This window comes from Esox lucius, chromosome 13 (assembly GCF_011004845.1).
Source record: "Esox lucius isolate fEsoLuc1 chromosome 13, fEsoLuc1.pri, whole genome shotgun sequence".
In the NCBI taxonomy this organism is placed as follows: domain Eukaryota; kingdom Metazoa; phylum Chordata; class Actinopteri; order Esociformes; family Esocidae; genus Esox; species Esox lucius.
The window spans coordinates 7,845,619-7,863,705 of record NC_047581.1 but is presented as its reverse complement, the minus strand read 5'-3'; the positions used below and the strand labels follow the sequence as shown (position 1 = coordinate 7,863,705).

Below are 18,087 nucleotides of genomic sequence, written 5' to 3'. Positions count from 1 at the left end.
TCCACACTTGATATAGGAATCCAGTTTGTCAACAGTTCGGGGTCTCCTTTGTCATATTTTTCGTTACATAATGTGCCAAATTATTTCAGTGGGTGACAGGTTTGGACTGCAGGCAGGCTGGTTTAGCACCCAGACTCTTTTATTACAGAGCCATGCTTTTGTAATATGTGCAGAATGTGGTTTGACATTGTCTTGTTGAAATAAGCAAGGCCTTCCCTGAAAAAGACATTGACTGGAGGGCAACATATGTTGCCCCAAAACCTGTATATATTGTTCAGCATTAGTGATGCCTTCACCCATGCCATGTGCCATATCATCACGGATGCTGGCTTTTGAACTTTGCGTTGAAAACAAGCTGGATGGTCCCTATCCCCTGTAGTCCGGAGTATGCGGCATCCATGATTCACAAAAATTATTTCACATTTTCATTTGTCAGACCACAGGACAGTTTTTCACTTTGCCTCAGTCCATCTTAAATGAGCTCAGGACCAGAGAAGCTGGCAGCGTTTCTGGACCTTGATCATATACGGTTTGCTCATTGTATGGTAAAGTTTTAAACTGCATTTTGTGGATGCATCCACATAATGTGTTCACAGACATGCAGTTATCAGAAGTGTTCCTGAGCCCATGCAGTGATTTCCACTACAGAATCGTATCTGGTTGTAATGCAGTGCCACCAGAGGGCATGAAGATCATGATCATCCAATATTGGTTTTTCCGGCCTTGTCCCTTCAATACAGAGATTTCTTCAGATTTTACGTTGAGAAACTTTATTCTTAAATTGTTGCACTATTTGCCCACACAGTCTATCATTTTGTGGATGCATCCACATAATGTGTTCACAGACATGCAGTTATCAGAAGTGTTCCTGAGCCCATGCAGTGATTTCCACTACAGAATCGTATCTGGTTGTAATGCAGTGCCACCAGAGGGCATGAAGATCATGATCATCCAATATTGGTTTTTCCGGCCTTGTCCCTTCAATACAGAGATTTCTTCAGATTTTACGTTGAGAAACTTTATTCTTAAATTGTTGCACTATTTGCCCACACAGTCTATCAAAAACACCAGCATTAAAACATATTCACAGGTAGAAATAAGTCTTTTAAAATAATATTTTCACATGATTTCCACTTAACATGGTTCTTAGTTTTATAAAAAACGCCAACTTGTTTTAACGTTCTGCATTATTGTACTTTCTATATGGTCTGTTGTGCTCTTTTGGACCTGTCCTACTGTATGTCCTAATTTATGCTATTCAATCAACTTTTAGGATAATGGAAAAATTAGACCACAGATAATCAATTCCAAGAATTATATTCCTCCCAACAATGTTTTAAGTCCATAACCACATAATACCTCTAGAATTATAAAATTTACTCATTCCAGGCACCCCCGGAAAAAATATATTTCTGTAAACAGATATGCATTCAGCTTGCCCAGATTCTGTAGGCTTTGGTTTCATCTTATCATGTTGTATGGCCAGTTGAACACTTCCAAAACACTTTCCAGTTTACTCTTGTTAAACAACTGATGTTTCTTGTCTCTTTGTCTCATCAAACTTTTTTTTGTGTAGAAACCAGCATTAGCTGATGGTTTAAAGACAGCTAATAGGTATCTTTATAAACAAAAACAATTAACAGAGAAGGTCAAAATTAACACTAAGTCCTCTTTTCTCCATTTCGTCCAAGAATGTTTCAATGTCTTCAAAATTATTAAACAAAAACATGAATGGGGTGAGAGCTTCTTGTTCTTCCTCTAGAGTTGAGGCCTCTCTGAGCATCTGCACAGCACCCTGTATTTCCTCATCATTCAGGGGTGAGGACTTGTACCCAGTCTCAGTAGAGGCCCATGTTGGCATTTACCCAGGCAACAGCATCCCCCAGCTCAACAACAAATCTTGGCAACTGAAATTAAATATTACAACAATCACACAGAAGTAGAGGTGTACAAAGTAATAGTACTTAACTGGGTTCGGCTGTGTTCACCACTAGGAAAGTATCTAATTAAGATGTAAGTAACCAGGTAAAAGGAGTTCTAAACTAACCAGTGATCAATTAAATAAAAAGGATGAGTGTAAATTATGAATTAAGGTCACTGGTTAGTTATGAACACTGTTTAGGTAATTTAGCCCATCCTTAGGAACTTCCCAAAACTAGTGAACACAGCCGAGTACTTCTACCTATTACACCTCTGCATAGAAGATTGCCATGACAAAATTATTATTTCATTTACATCTCTAAATAATGACGACATTGTGTATATGAAGCTACAAAATAAATGGATCTTGCTTGCTTGCATATAGTGACAGGTGGATCAGTGTCCTCATGCATCATTAGCTAGTTATCCCTAATTGACTAAAGCTGGCTAACTAGTATCTGTTTTTCTTGCTCAGATGTTTTTAAATTGATTCATCCTTGTTGTCATAAGTATTCAAGAAATAAGCGATATCTTTTTTAAATAGTTCAGGCATGATGGTGCAATAGGGTGGGCTGGATATCTCTTATAGGGCCTGTTAGACTTCCCAGCCAACACACCCATGTGGGGCCCAAATGGGCTGATATCCGGGGCCCACCTGGGCTACCCAATTGGGACCCAGCTAATTTTGGCCGCAGTTTCCATGGAGGCCCCACATGTGTTAGCCCAGTTGGATTGATGATGGGCTCTTGATGGGCTCCATATCGGTAGCCTATGTAGTCCCCATTTAGGGACTACAGGAGTCTGCCCACATGGGTTGATGATGGGACCCAGATAGGTCTTATCTAGGGCTCTTATGGGCCACAACAGGTGTATATATGGGCTACCATATTTGTCTTTTTGGGTTACCTTATTTTACAGTAAACCCCTAAATACAAACATTACATGTAAGCAATGAACAGAAACCATTACTTCAAGCTTTACTTTATTAACAGAATATGTATTAATATATGTGTATTAACAGACAAGTATCAAAAGTGAAAGCTTTTGACAAACTTTCTATTTCACAAACAAAATAAAAGTGCAGTTTTTCAGTCCTCTGTCAGAAAACTCTATATTTCACATACAAAAACAAAAGTGCAGAATCTCAGTCCTCTGTTGTCGCGCTCCCAACGGCCCTTTGAAAAGAGAAAATAAATAAATCAACCATTTTTCAACTTTTGCAATTCCTTTTCACAGTTCAAACAGATGTGTCAGGTTAGTCTTTTGGTGCACCAAATCAAGTTTATGTAGATAAGGGGTTTCCAAACCTGTCCCGGAACACCCCCTGCACTGCACATATTGGAGGCACAAAATTTACATTTTTACCAACTTATACCACTTTTCACAAGGTCACACTTACATACAATTAGAGGGGTTAAGGCTTAATGCATATTTGGCATGCTTTTCAGAGGAGGCTCTGAATTCAGCCCGAATCCGGAGTACTCCCCCCCGCATGTAAGTGGTTAGGACTAGAAAATGCTGGAATATTTTCCTTCTCCCCAAATTTGTCACTACCAAAACACAATATTAAATAATTTATTAAGAAGGCTTAATAATATCTACCTTATAAATACATATTTTTGAAAAATATTTTTACAGGTTAAATCAATAAAGATTATAATTTGTATAATATTTTAAGTGTACTTTTTGAGAATTGTTGTATTTTGAACCCAATCTTTCTTTGTAGAAGGCATAAAGTTTATCGTACTAATTTCAAAGTTAAGGATTAATTAGTTAGAATATGCATTGAACCACATTTTATGTTAATATAAATGAATAACTATGATGCATATATGCAGTCAGAACATATAGCAGACACACATCTGACAGTAAATATCTTATAAGAACACCTAGAGCTATTCTATACTTTGGGTCTGGAGGTGCAAGTGAGAAGAGGTATGCTCATAGATTTTTATTTCCTTAAAAAAAAAAAAATTCAGATCCACTTTGTTTTATTTTCACATTTTGTTTATGAGTCATTCAGATAAATCTCCAGAACCACTGAACTGTGTGTGTGTGTGTGTGTTTTTACATAAAACATTAATTTCAGAATAATTTTCCTCATTCAGATAAATCTCCAGAACCACTGAACTGTGTGTGTGTGTGTGTGTGATTTTGGTTGGGTGACAGTTGTAGGTTAGCCTACAGTTTGACAAGAGTTTATAGTTTGACAAAAGCACAATGTTGTGTTTTACACAAATATAAGTTGGCTAAACACTTTGCAGTTTTAATGATAATGACTTTTACCCATCTTGCTCTCCACCATGTGCCCTCGCTGTACGGTTTCCTCCCCTGTCCCTGGCACCAATTAGCCACTTTGACACTGCCTTTTCAGCATCTCATCTAGTAATCTGGTTTGTAAGGGCATTTTTTTTTCAAGATTCCTGTAAAATAGATAAAGAGCATTAGAGTGAGATTAAATTCCTCATTTGAGCCCTTGCAACAAAGCAGAAATCTCCACCATGTTATTTCAGGTAATTGTTATGGAAATTTTGAACTAAGGTACATTTGAAAAATGTCTGTCTTTCTATTTGCTGGTATGTAAATCTTTACTTTGATTGGGACACACATGTCTGTATAATATCAGAGGATTATTAGGTATTTGGGCCATGTCCTCCTGCCTAGACAAAGAAGGGTGTCAGTCCTTTCTGTTCTTTAGGATCATAGGAGAGAGGGATCTGGTATATGTCTTAGGGGTCATTCTTGATTGGTCACAATGGGTTGTGGGGTTAATCATCTGCCGACCTGGAGGTTGTCTAGATGCTTTAAGTTTCCCTTAAGGGTTGAGAAAGTTAACCACATGAGGGAAGACACCATGTCCCTTGTGTCAAGCCCAGGACATGTGATAGAACAAAGGGCATGTGTTTGATTGACTTGAGACCGATGGGCAACAACTTACCACACCCCTTTTTCTATGTAATAAATATGGATTGTTCATGTATGGAGTTAGAGACACCTCAGACGATTATGTGTGTGTAAGCGGTTGACGTGTCTATCATAATAGTCTCTGTGCATAATAGTTAATAAAATGGTTATAATGTACAAAGATAATTTTGTCTCTGTGTCCCTTAGTCCGAGTGTCGATACATTGGAATTTCCATCACAATTTGGGGGCTCGTCCGGGATCCTACTCCTGCTCGGTTCGAGTCCGTTTCCTAACAGGTTAACCGTGCACGGCCAGAGATAGCTCTGGAATTCTAGTATCGTCCAGAAGAGGATTATCCTTTGACGGGCTGAGAAAGAGTGCCTGACTGGAGCTGGGACTCGTGCCTGATCAGTACAGGTATACCCGGGCTTAAATTTCGAACTCGGGAGTTAAGGGCACTTTAGTTTGCGTTTTGGGCGCATTTATACGGGGGTTAGGGCTCCTTTTTGCGTTAGGACGCAAGTACCTAGAATTTCTAAACAAACAATTGGCGGCAGGGCCTTTTCTCATAGAGCTCCACTCCTGTGGAATGATCTGCCAATTAAGGTAAGAAATGCAAACTCAGTGCAAACTTTCAAGTGTCTACTAAAAACTCATCTCTACAGCACGGTTTATAATTAGGTGTAGCCTGGCCCGGGGGCGTGAAGGTGACCAGTAGGCTTGATACTGTCCACCCTTGCTGTCTTGCCAGGTGGGCTCTCGTCGCCACTGGGATGCCCTCCCTCCAATGCCCTTCGGGGGAAGAGTCACTGGCTTGTTGTTGACTCTCTATTGCGCACTTGTGCAGTTGGGCTGTACGCTACTAGCAATACTCGGCCCTCATTCAGGGGGGTTGCGGTTGGTGGGTGTCCCTTTGGTTGATGCCTGGCAATGTGGTTGGATTGATTTCCTGCATGTTGGGCCCTGTCCGGGGCCTCCCCCGGGTAGGGCCACAGTGTCACCGGACCCCCCCGTCTCAGTTACCAAGGTGTTACGCTGCTATATTATTGTGCTGGGGGACATGAGGGATGTACTACTAACTTTTCTCAGTTTCCTCCAATTTTAAATTTTAGAAGGAGATGAGGTCCTGGTCCACACCTGCGGATTACCTGGTTTGGTGGGACCGTTGCTGTTCCTGTCCTTGTCCACCTGGTCATACTTCTGACCTAGTCTAAAATCAAATATACTCTGGATTTAGCCAAGAGAAATTTATTTATTATTCCAATTGGACTCTTAATATCTCACCCGGCACAGCCAGAAGAGGACTGGCCACCCCTCTGAGCCTGGGTCCTCTCTAGGTTTCTTCCTAAAATTCGACCTTCTTAGGGAGTTTTTCCTAGCCACTGAAATTCAACACTACTGTTGTTTGCTCCTTGGGGTTTAAGGCCGGGTGTCTCTGTAAAGCACTTTGTGACAACTGCTGTTGTAAAAAGCGCTTTATAAATACATTTTGATTGATTGATTGATTTTTGAAGTAGGCCTACGTGTGTTAGGGCACATTTGAATTCTGCAGACAAGGCTATAAGGGCCTTGAACATCTCACTTACGGGCCGACGGGTCTATCGACGATGTTAAGGGCACGTTGAATGAGATGAAAGCGTTAGGGCGCTGGTATATTTGTTGGGGCACATTGGGTTTGAATGGTTATGAGATTTGTTAATAAAATAGTGTTTGTTTCGTCGTGTTTGTTTTTTGCTGCGTTTGATGTTGTGTAAGCTTTGTGGTAAGTTTTTGGCAACGGTGTTTATGTTTATGGTACATTTATGGTTCTTGGAGTGTTATTAGGTTTTCAGACGACTAGCGTTTTCGTTCGGTGATGGATGCGCGGCCTGCTGGGCTGATTGGAGCTAGATGGACGTGGTAACGTATGGGAGTTGCAGGTGGCATGATGTGAAGTTGTTTGGAAGGCGTAGGCTACGGTGTGTAGACGGTGTAGAGTGATGGAAGCTTTGGGAAAGTTTGTGTGGAGTATATTGATCTGTGTTGTAGTTTTTTTTTGCTCAGGTTCGATGGCTCGTTCTCCTCTGATCGCCCGTCACCCCACCCCGCGGAGTTCAGCTGGACCGATACATGGTCCCATCCCGCTCGGGACTCTGCATTGTTGGAGTCGTACAGTCGACGTAGCCAAGCTATATGGACCTTTTTCGTTGTTTGAGTCAAGAAAAGTTCCATAAGTGGGGAGTTGTACACACCAGGTGTACACATCCGTAATCTCCGGTGTTTGCGGCTGAGACCAAAGAAGACTACAGACCCGGGGTTGAGGAAGAGACTTTGCTAACAGCTACGTTTAAATTTATGAAGCTACCGCTAGACATTCGACTGGAAATTGGATTTGGGAAGATGCCTGTGCGAATCAAGACAACGACTGTACAGATGTATTGTTCCCACAAGAATAGAGAACAGTTTTTGGCCTCGCCATGAGCGATCCAACGGGAACACGCTGGAACGCTGAACCGCCTGAGGGAGGTGTGCGGACGGTCAGACAGGAGAAGGACGGAGGGAGCATCAACCGGTGAGATTGTTCCTTTATACAGTTTTCATTTGCTTTAGTAAACAATGTGGTTGGTTTTTGTCAGATTTGTTGGTTTTGTGGAAGTTGATAGATGGATTTGAGAAAGTATGGTAACTAGAAGTTATTTTTGAGGTGTTTTGGTTAATAGCGAATGTAGTTAGAAACATGTCGTTTTTGTTTTGTCCTGACACCCATTCCTGTGCAGCTAACCTTTTTGCGTTGCTATTAGTGCTGAATTATAAGCAGTTGGATTGCTTGAAAATCTGCAATTTAGGTTGGACTTAAATATGCATTTGATATTGGATCTCATACTTTCAGGGCCTGTAGAAGGGAGTAGGGATTGCTCCAGTAAATTGCCGCTATTGTTGGTCAGCTTATGGTTTGGATCAGTGGTTATGCTACAGAAGTTGTGCATGCGCGCGCCACTTCTGTGTGTGGTTGTGGCCCGGGCATTTGTCATTATCTGTTTATGGTCATCATCTAGTAAATGCATTTGTCCATTTTTGTAATCCCTGTGCACGGGGGTTCCGATTGGCTGCATTGTGTGTTCCTTGGTGGGATAATGTGTATGTGTTCAAGGTTGGTGTTAACTTGGAAGTTTTGAAATTGCAAGGTTTTGCGTTGTTTGGGGTGCGTTTGGGTGAACGCTTACACTGCGTTGTTAATATGGTTATTATGCGAGGCCTACTCTTTCGGCTTTTGCCTTTGTGCTGAAATTGCGAAATTTTCTTTGCCTTCTGGTGTTGTGCTGATGGCTGGCACACGTGGGAGTGTTAGCCTGATAACTTCGGTTTGAATATGGAAATAATGTCCTAAATGTAATTAGAGGGATAGATTGGAAATTGGTATAATGATGCTTCTCTGATTTGGTAAACTATGGTCTCGTGGTTTCGTAATGAGGGGTTAAAATAGTGTTTTCTCTGTCCTTGTATGGAGTGGGATGCAGACCATAGCCTAAGTTTTAATTTTAAGATAACTCGCTGTTTCCAATGAAGACTGGATTCAGCAAATATAGTCATAGCCTGCAAAAGAGGGTAAAATGACTACGGCCTGTTTATTCCCCAAATAGCCAAAGCCCGTTTATTCCCCGAATAAATAACCTATAGGATTAGATGTCCTATTTTAAATGTTCAATTGGATTTGGTTAATTAATTATTTACTTTCGCTTAGTTTGTATTTACCAACGATAATTGGGATAATACTTGTGTTTTTAAAACCTACGCCTGATGCTCGTTGCTGACGTTTAAATTCTAGCCTGGTTAACTGACGAATGGGGTAGATTGATGTGACTGTGTTTAGAGATCTAGGTTGGAGTATCCTAGGAATCACTCACTGATTGTTCCTTGATTTTGGTAACTTCATGCGTCTGTTTTCTGTTGACTTGCTTTTATTTTGAGAGTTTTCCCCCCCCTACTGTTGATGAAATAAGTGATTTTTTTGCGAACAGCAACTATATTATATGGGTGGAGCTATAACTCTGGACTTTTAGTTAATGTAGGTTATCGGCTAAATTGTAGGCATGACGTCTTTTACTCCAGGCAGTCTGAAGACCATGTCACGTTTTGTGTGGGGACTTTCATTGGCTCCAGGAAGGGGGGCACACCCCCTGGGTTGGCCTTTGCTTTAGGTTTTCCGTTCGAGTTTTCTGCCTGTCCTCACCCGTGGTAATTTCCCCTACATGAGTATATTTAGTTTTGGGGATAATCAAACATTAAGTGGAAGCTACATGCGTTTTCCTCTCCATAGCCTTAATGTTGACATCTTATGGTTTTGAGACGGATTACCTTAAGTCATCCAACAGTGTTATTTGCTAGAACAAATTTGATGTCTTTGCATGACTTATACAAGTAGCGATTTTGGCAGTCCGCCACTATTTTGAATAACATAGACTTGCATCTAAAATTAAGTGAATTCCCTAGACTTTAGGAGGTAAATTGAGTCATGATGTTTGTTGGTCCTGTGGTTCTGCTTTCACTTTGAGTCATTTCCGTTAACTCTGCCGTGAAAGCAGGGGGGATTGTATGAAATGATTATCTATGATAATAATGAGTTGATCTTAGAGTTCAAAGCGAATTAAATAGGTATTTAGAGAGTTACATGAAGAATTTTAGTTTTTCTGTTTCCAAAAGTTATAGCAGGAAATTGGCATCTGTTATAATCAACATCCCTTTACAGTGTTTGTCTAATTGGGTTTTTTGAAAAGTTTGTTTTATACAAAATCTAACGTGGTTATGGTTGAGTGGAATACATCTTACCATTTTGAAACGGTTTAGCTAAGAAATAACTAATTTGATGGGAGTGTTACTGTTCAGTTTGTATAATATTTGATTAGAAGTAATCATATTAATCTCATGCATTATGGAATAAGTGTGTAAAAACGTGCAGGGAGCACATTTTGTTATTCCTTACATGTTTAAACTCTCTTAGAAAAGAAACAGACATTATCAAAATTGGGTATTCTAATATAATTTCTGTCATAGTAGACAATCATTGGAATGTTGATGGTTAACAGATATTTCTGTGAGGTGAATAATGAGACAACATTTTTTGTTTACTATTGTCTGGCCTCAAGATAACACTACTCTGTCCTATGAGATTGGACTTATCCTTTGGTCAGTAGACCACCACCCAGTCCAGGGAGAGCTCTGGAGAGATGTGGGGGGGTCATGATTTATGACAGGATTACAGAAGGGTCTTTTATGTGCTAGGATTATAGGAGACTTGGAGACATTCACACTGAGTTTCATCTTGTAGAGAAATTAGGCTAAATAACAGTTATGTTAGCTGACCTTCAAGATGGTGTGAAATGTTTGATTTGCAATAAGGTATTTGATCATTTATGTGAAACAATGGTGAATTTGATTGTAGTTCCGATACAACACAATCAGATGTAAATTATATTGGTGAACTGAGAATTGCTCATGAACTACTATTAGAGAGTGATACTTCAATGAAAGCAAACTATCTTAACTGATTAGTAAATTGATACAGCAATGAGAAATTAGATTGTGTTCTTCTGTTCTTAGTGTTGGTTGTTAAACCAACCATAGAAAAGAGTGGAATTGTTATTTTGCTAGATCAGAATACAATATGTACAGTTATCATGAAATCACACGGAAACATCAAATACTGTTTACATACTGTTTATTCTGCTTTTTTTCTGGTTTTAACATGGAATTCATTCTGTAAAAAATACTGTTGATAAAAAAAGCATTTCTTAACATTAATGATATAAAACATTCATCAAACACTTTGAATAACATTAATGATATAAAACATTCATCAAACACTTTGAAAATGACAACGTACATCAATTAATATCTTTTATCAACTCATATCTGTTAGGTACTGTAAAATAGACTTCAAATAGAACAAAGTCTGAAACCATTTCCAAAATAAGAAATATCTAGATACAAGATCTACCTTACTTAGGGTGGACAATGAGGCAAATTTCTTCTAGAAACAAACCTTGTTGTATTTAACAAATCACAGGAAACTCATTTAAAAGACAATCAGATCAAATAAGGTGTTTACATGATGTTTTAGTTTGATTGAGCCGTCAATGCGATTATAAGGGTCCATGTAAACAACTAGTGTTGTTTGATGTTATTAATAACTTAAACAGTTATACTCACAATCCATGCTTTTCTACAAGGTCACTCACAGCCACTTTAACAAGAAACGTTCTCGAAGAAATTGACAGTTTCTTTGTGTCTTCATGTTCTCTCAAAATTATAGGGGCCTTTTCCTCGAGCAGCGTCAGCAGACAAGTTGTGATGACAGTCCGGCTTGCATCTGTTGAATGAGACTAAGACAATACATTTATCAATTAAAATGTTTACTTTGACAATAATAAATAGGAAGAGTGAAAACATGACTCACTGGTAATGACTCAACTCTTCCATCTAATGGATCCTGTGTGGTACTAACGTTAATTTTATAATATATTTTGAATTTGTCAAGCTCCTTCACTTCTGAATTAACATTGATTTCATTAAAAAGTAATAATTTAATAATGAGAAAATGTAAACGTTAAGTGTAGGAGCTATCAAGAAGTTAAATTTGAAATAGTCAGTGACAAGCAAGGTAAGTTAGCTAACGTTAGCACAAAGTGGCGCGCTTTTTAAACCACACAAAACTATTAGCCACAACGTCCTTTTAACCACTGCATAGTTTTTGGTAAAAGACTGTTAGGAGTTCAAACTTAAGCTGCCATGATGTATATTAACCTTTAAGTCTTAAATCAATAAATCCCTAAACAGCTTGGCAAAGCGTGAGACGTTAGTGCTGACGTTAGTGCTACACAAAACACATAGTCGGCTACGGAACATGAAAACGGCATAAAAAAGGTTAAAACAAACAAATTATGTTTCCTGGACATTTAACACAACTATTTCTCATGCTAGGTGGGGAAATATGTATTATTTTACACGTTTAATTAGATTCACTCACCTGAGGCATACGTGACGCGTTTCTGATGGCTTGTTAGGTCGGCGCGGCGTCGGTTGGAAAAGAACGCCACTGCGCAGGCGCAGCAAGATCATTTGCGTCGTCACAACAGCTGTTTCCCCCCAGCGAGTTAAAATGCTTTTTTCACATTTGCAACCTGATACATAAATCCAATCTTTCAAGTTGACATCGCCCGTTGACTATTTGCAACAGATTATGTGCCTTTTATATAAGCATATACGACTAAACGTGTGTAACACAGTAATTGTGTAAACAACATTTACACATCATGTGTCTGTAGTAACACAAAATGTGTTACAAATCCTTTTACACATATTTTGTGTTAATTTTTAACACATCAATTTTAAGAGTGCAGGAGGTCCGGAGGAATGAGATGCACCATCGGGTGCCTGCTGATTTTGAGTATTATCATCATCATACCGATAGTGTGGATTTCCAAACCGCACTGTGATGATCATGGACAGATTGTAAATATGTCATCTAATGAAGCAAGGAAAGAGACATTTGTACACCATGAGAAGATGCCCGAACCACAGATACAGACAGGGTTTGATTTTAAACAGACTATGTTAATCTCTTGTGACATGATGAACTGCCCCCCGGATTGCTATGTACTGACAAGCCCAGTGTTGAAGGATAATAAGTGGTATTGGACTCACCTGTATACAGGAGGGAACACTATGTTCCCCCTCACACCATTTTTCCAACCATGTGAATAGGTGATGTTATGATATGTTTATTGTACTGTTAACATTTCCAAACCACTAGGAGTAATCCAGGATTACTGATGTTTCGGTACCAATGGGGGTACCACCACTTGCAGATCACCCGACTTCCCTAAAGGTAGACCCGCTATGATATGTCCCTTAACAGTTGCACGTACTACTGTAGCTCCTACTCCTGCACCACGTCGTCCTGAACCAAGTAGAGTAAGGAGAGCACTGTTAGAGCCAGACAACATAGCCCTTAGGATAAAGGTTGACTATGCAAAACACAAGAACATGACTAATTGTTGGATTTGCCAACACATACCAACATCTTCACGTTCTCCTATGTTAACCCCTATCCCATTTTCAGTAGCAGACTGGCAGGCATATGGTTGGGCGGATGTGGCAGTACAAATGATGCCGCCAGATAAGGACTGTTATTCCCCATCAGCCATTCCTGACAGGCAGAGTGGGGCTAACATGGATTTGGTCTATATGGTAATGGTCCAGGAGCAGAAAATTTGTGATGACTTTGGAAGTACATCTAATTGGCATGAGTGGACTTTGTAACAGTGATAAATTGTAGGATGCATTCAGTAATATGTGTTTACACTCTCACGTGTCGATGCTGCAAATCCCATACTGTCAATATGTCACCTGAAATCATTTCCTTTGACCTATGATTTTAACATAAAAGGTTTTGTTGTACTATGTCATTATACTGAATTATAACAATGTGTGATCTTGGAGTTTATACGAAGGTAATCGTCTAGAAGAATGTAAATGAGGATCCAGACATTTCAGATTTGTTCCGTTCTATAATCATTCAGGGTAATGATATTGACTGGGTCATGTTGTTAAAGAGTACTGTTTTGTTGCATTCTACATCCTAATGAGTAAACTGTTTAAGGATTGATACCAAGGTTTGGCATGGTATCAAGAGGATGGAGTGTTATGGAAATTTTGAACTAAGGTACATTTGAGAAATGTCTGTCTTTCTATTTGCTGGTATGTAAATCTTTACTTTGATTGGGACACACATGTCTGTATAATATCAGAGGATTATTAGGTATTTGGGCCATGTCCTCCTGCCTAGACAAAGAAGGGTGTCAGTCCTTTCTGTTCTTTAGGATCGTAGGAGAGAGGGATCTGGTATATGTCTTAGGGGTCATTCTTGATTGGTCACAATGGGTTGTGGGGTTAATCATCTGCCGACCTGGAGGTTGTCTAGATGCTTTAAGTTTCCCTTAAGGGTTGAGAAAGTTAACCACATGAGGGAAGACACCATGTCCCTTGTGTCAAGCCCAGGACATGTGATAGAACAAAGGGCATGTGTTTGATTGACTTGAGACCGATGGGCAACAACTTACCACACCCCTTTTTCTATGTAATAAATATGGATTGTTCATGTATGGAGTTAGAGACACCTCAGACGATTATGTGTGTGTAAGCGGTTGACGTGTCTCTCATAATAGTCTCTGTGCATAATAGTTAATAAAATGGTTATAATGTACAAAGATAATTTTGTCTCTGTGTCCCTTAGTCCGAGTGTCGATACATTGGAATTTCCATCACAGTAATACAATAATGGTATTGGATATAATATTCTGTCAAACACAACATTTTTGCTGCAAAGGTTTATTAAACAAACAAGGGACTGGTTCTGTACCTGTACCTGAAAACTACAGTTAATTTAAATTTGTAAAATTTGTTCTATTGTATTTACCTATGCTTGTAACTAGTGTATTTTTACTTCTTTTATTTGTAGTACCTCACTTGTATTTAATAATGATTTAACTTTATTATTTATTATAAACCATGAGTTGTGTGATTGCTACACCACTAGTTAACAGTTACTTATCACTGAATTGGCAGTATACCTGGTCCATATTGTCATAATTAACTGTATTCTCCATCCAGGTATGGACAATTATTTGCATACAAAATAACCTTTGTTTGCACATTAATATGTTAAACAGCGAGTAAACATACCATATACAACCTCAAACAGTTTGAGCCCCCGAAACTCTCGCTTTCCATGGCGGCCAACAAAATTGTACTATCTTGATAGGGAGTGGTTTAAAAGGAAGGCCATCATTCTTCTGGTGTTCTTCTTCCAATGTTCTTCCTCAAATTTCTGCCACCACGCCAACCTAAAGAAAAATAAGATTATCATAATGGGAATCAATTCCGATTATCATCGGAAGTAGTAATCTACTATTTGTATAGTGTATCGAGTCCCTAAATACAACTCTATTTCTCATAATTCCCAGGGAACACTCCCATAATACATGCAGTTGCCTCTCTAACAGATGTTTTATACTTGTTTACTTGAGTTATTAGCAAAAAAGCTACAGTACTGTGCAAACATCTTACGCCACCATTGTTTTTGTTTTAGAAATGGTATAATGACCATATGCTAGTTGTGGGAAGTATTTAGTGTGACCTCCCCTTACACTTGAGCAATTGATGGGATCATGAATGTGGAAAAGTACAGACAGGTTTTAATTTATAATGCCATTCCTTCTGGAAAGTGCCATATTGGGAATGTTTTTATTTTTTTAGCATGATAACGATTCCAAGTACACTGCTAATACAGTGAAATCATATTTGAAGAGAAAAACAGCTTACCTGAATTTATAGAGGCAGTATGGGGTCACCTAGACAGAAAAAAATAAAATAAGGCCTAAATCTAAAGATGAACTCTGGGAAGTGCAGAAAGCAGCCGAGGTAAAATATGCCAGACGATTACTTCAGAAAACTTAAGGACAGTCCCCTCAAAAGAGATGTGCTCAGTGCAAAGAGAGATTACTTGGAGGGGATTAGTATTACCGGAGGTAATTTTTCCGGACATTTGTACTGAAGGTAAAAGTTGCTGTAATCTTTTCTGACATTGTGGATAATGTTCCCTAAGATGGCACCTTTGTTTTCAACCACAATCAGTTTGTCATAATACACAGTTGGTGTATTAACAATAACATTAAAAAAATAAGAATGTTACTATAATAGCGTATAGATAGCTTTGGTCATGGCGCCAAAAATAAGGGAAAATATGGCGCGAATTCGAATCTGGGGGAATTCGAAATTCTAAAGCGACAAGAAGCTTTTGGTTAACATCATGTTTTGAAAACAATGTATTTTAATTAACATTTATATTGTGAAATGTAACTTTCTTACCTTGACTACGAAGACAGCAAGAATCTTCCAAATCTCCTCCCGAAAATTACAGCAGAGAGTGAATGGTGTCGCGGGCGCGAAAAATGCGAGGGGGATGGGAAGTGCTGAATGAAATCTCGCGAGATCTATCCTGCTTTTTTAAATTATTATTATTTGTGTCACCGTTGTATTAAGTGCCTGTACCTGTAGGTGTCTTTTTGTAACTGTTTAAATTATATTGTGAGTAAAAGTGTGCATAATTTTGACTGCACCACTGTGACAGTATCTGCAGGGTCTTGATCCTTTTAATTGGCCAAAAATTGGTTAAAATGGCAATTGGGTTGGCATTTGTATAGATAACAGTCATTTCAAAGGTGCATATGTGATATCTGTAAAAAAAAAAAAAAAACTTTGGGTTTGACTGTTTGCACTTCCTCTGTAAACTGAATTAGTCCCCAAGTGTAGCCCATTTTCAACCCATGCACTCATTTACCATTAGTGAACCACCTAGGCCCCACAAAGGGAGCCCAACTCGGTTTGCCCATGTTGGACTTACTCAGTTGACCCAAGTGGGCCCCAGATAAGAAGCCCATTTTGAGCCCATGCCCACTCTGTACCCCTGTCGCCCATTTGTAACCCATATGGGCCCCACATAAACGTGTTGGCTGGGTTACTACAGTCTTTGTCGCTACAGTCCTTGTCGCTCACAATTAAAACTGATTGTCCGTGTACGTCAAAATAATAGTTATGACCCTCCCAGTTTATGCTCTCGACATCTTGATTTGCCTAGTAGGCTACATAATTGGAGAAGTTTCGCCAACCCGCAGTAGTGATGGGCATTTCAAAAATCTTCAGTGAGCCGGCTCGTTCAGCTCAGCTCACCAAAAGGAGACCGCTCTTTTGACTCCGAAATGGCTCTTAAATGTTTTGTATTTTTTGAAGTCAAACAGTTTGCGATAGTTTGACTGTGATTGGTGTTAAAACCATTCCAATTAAATTATTAAATGAAATAATACACTACCTTAACCACAATCTATTTAAAATGCATTTATTTTGGGGTGAAAAATAATGCTATTATACATTTGCATTTAAAGTATAACTTTATCAGTGAAAATGAGTGTCGGTGAGTGAACTTTCCTTCATGATTTTTGATGGTGTGTAATTGGTTATGGAAGCATTTTGCCCAGCTGCTTTAGATAAGTGTCCAATGATGTCCGTGAATGTAGGTGTTATTTACGGTAACGAATGAATTCAAACATGTTATTGAGGACTGATATCACCCTAAGTGGTCGGGCCTTAGTACTTTTAAACTAGAACAACTTTGCCTAATTTGTGCCAAATGTCACTTTTGTTTCGCTGTTTTGAACACCCCTTGATTACCTACTAGAAATTAGCATTTAATTCAATGCATTTTTCTATTTTCTGTCAAGTTTAAACAAATTACTAATGATAATTAGACCTCTGATCTCTGTCCATAATGCTGAAATATGCGTCAAAATAAATAGGATGAACGGTGTTTTCACGGCTCTCTCTAAGTTGCGCATTGGTGCGGTTTATACATTGTGCGGCTATAAACGGGGAATTACGGTAGTCTGAACAGCATGTGTGCTTGAGCATTTAGCCCTATATTATTAATTTTTTTCATTATTTGATTTAGTTAACTCTATTCATTCAAAAATATTTATTAATAGATTCGTTCTTCTGATATGCGAGCCGGCTCCAAACGTTCACTTACAAGAGCCGGCTATAGAGACTCATCACTAACCCGCAGGCGGTAGGATCAAGTTGTCATTTCCTTAACTGCTTACGTTTTATTAAAACACATGGAATGTAACTCTTACAATAACAGCAAGTCAAACAGCAGCAGCCTATTAAGCTATCTAGCCATCTCTAGAGTCTGCAATGTTAGAGAAAATTGACGGTTTACGCTCCCTCCCTAATATCGGTGAGCGCTCTCCGCGCACTCTGAGTCCGCATAACAAAATGAAGATGAATAGCCTGATGTTGATGATGCTTAATTATTCATATGTTTTTATAGTAATGGAATTGAAAACCGTTATGCTTTGCCCGATCCGTCTTCTTTCAACCGGGAACTCCGTGCAAACGTATGTCAGACGTAGTAACAGTAATTATGGGAAGGAACACGTGGAGAGAAGCAGTGAATCTTCGGAACGTTTATGGTGATGCAGGTAGTTGGGACGGAACTGTGTACCTCAATCAAATTGGGCAGGCAGTCAGATCCGTCCGGTTTGTGTGCTGACATCGCACAAACAACTCATTAATATCTGGAAAGTTGTCCTAATCTTGTGGTGTTGAACCTATAGTCTACAGTCAACATTCTGGTAGTATTGATGTCATAATCAATTGTTTTATGACGT

At 39.1% G+C, this 18,087-nt stretch overlaps 1 long non-coding RNA gene across 1 annotated transcript; it reads right to left on the bottom strand.

Moving 5' to 3' along the window:
- Window positions 1–4,153: 4,153 nt before the first annotated feature.
- On the bottom strand, window positions 4,154–15,794 carry LOC114840670. Its single transcript, XR_004576673.1, has 4 exons — window positions 15,731–15,794; window positions 15,185–15,213; window positions 14,546–14,706; window positions 4,154–4,343 (listed from the first exon to the last, which is right to left on the bottom strand). It is a non-coding gene; the product is annotated as an uncharacterized LOC114840670 (long non-coding RNA).
- Window positions 15,795–18,087: the final 2,293 nt, after the last annotated feature.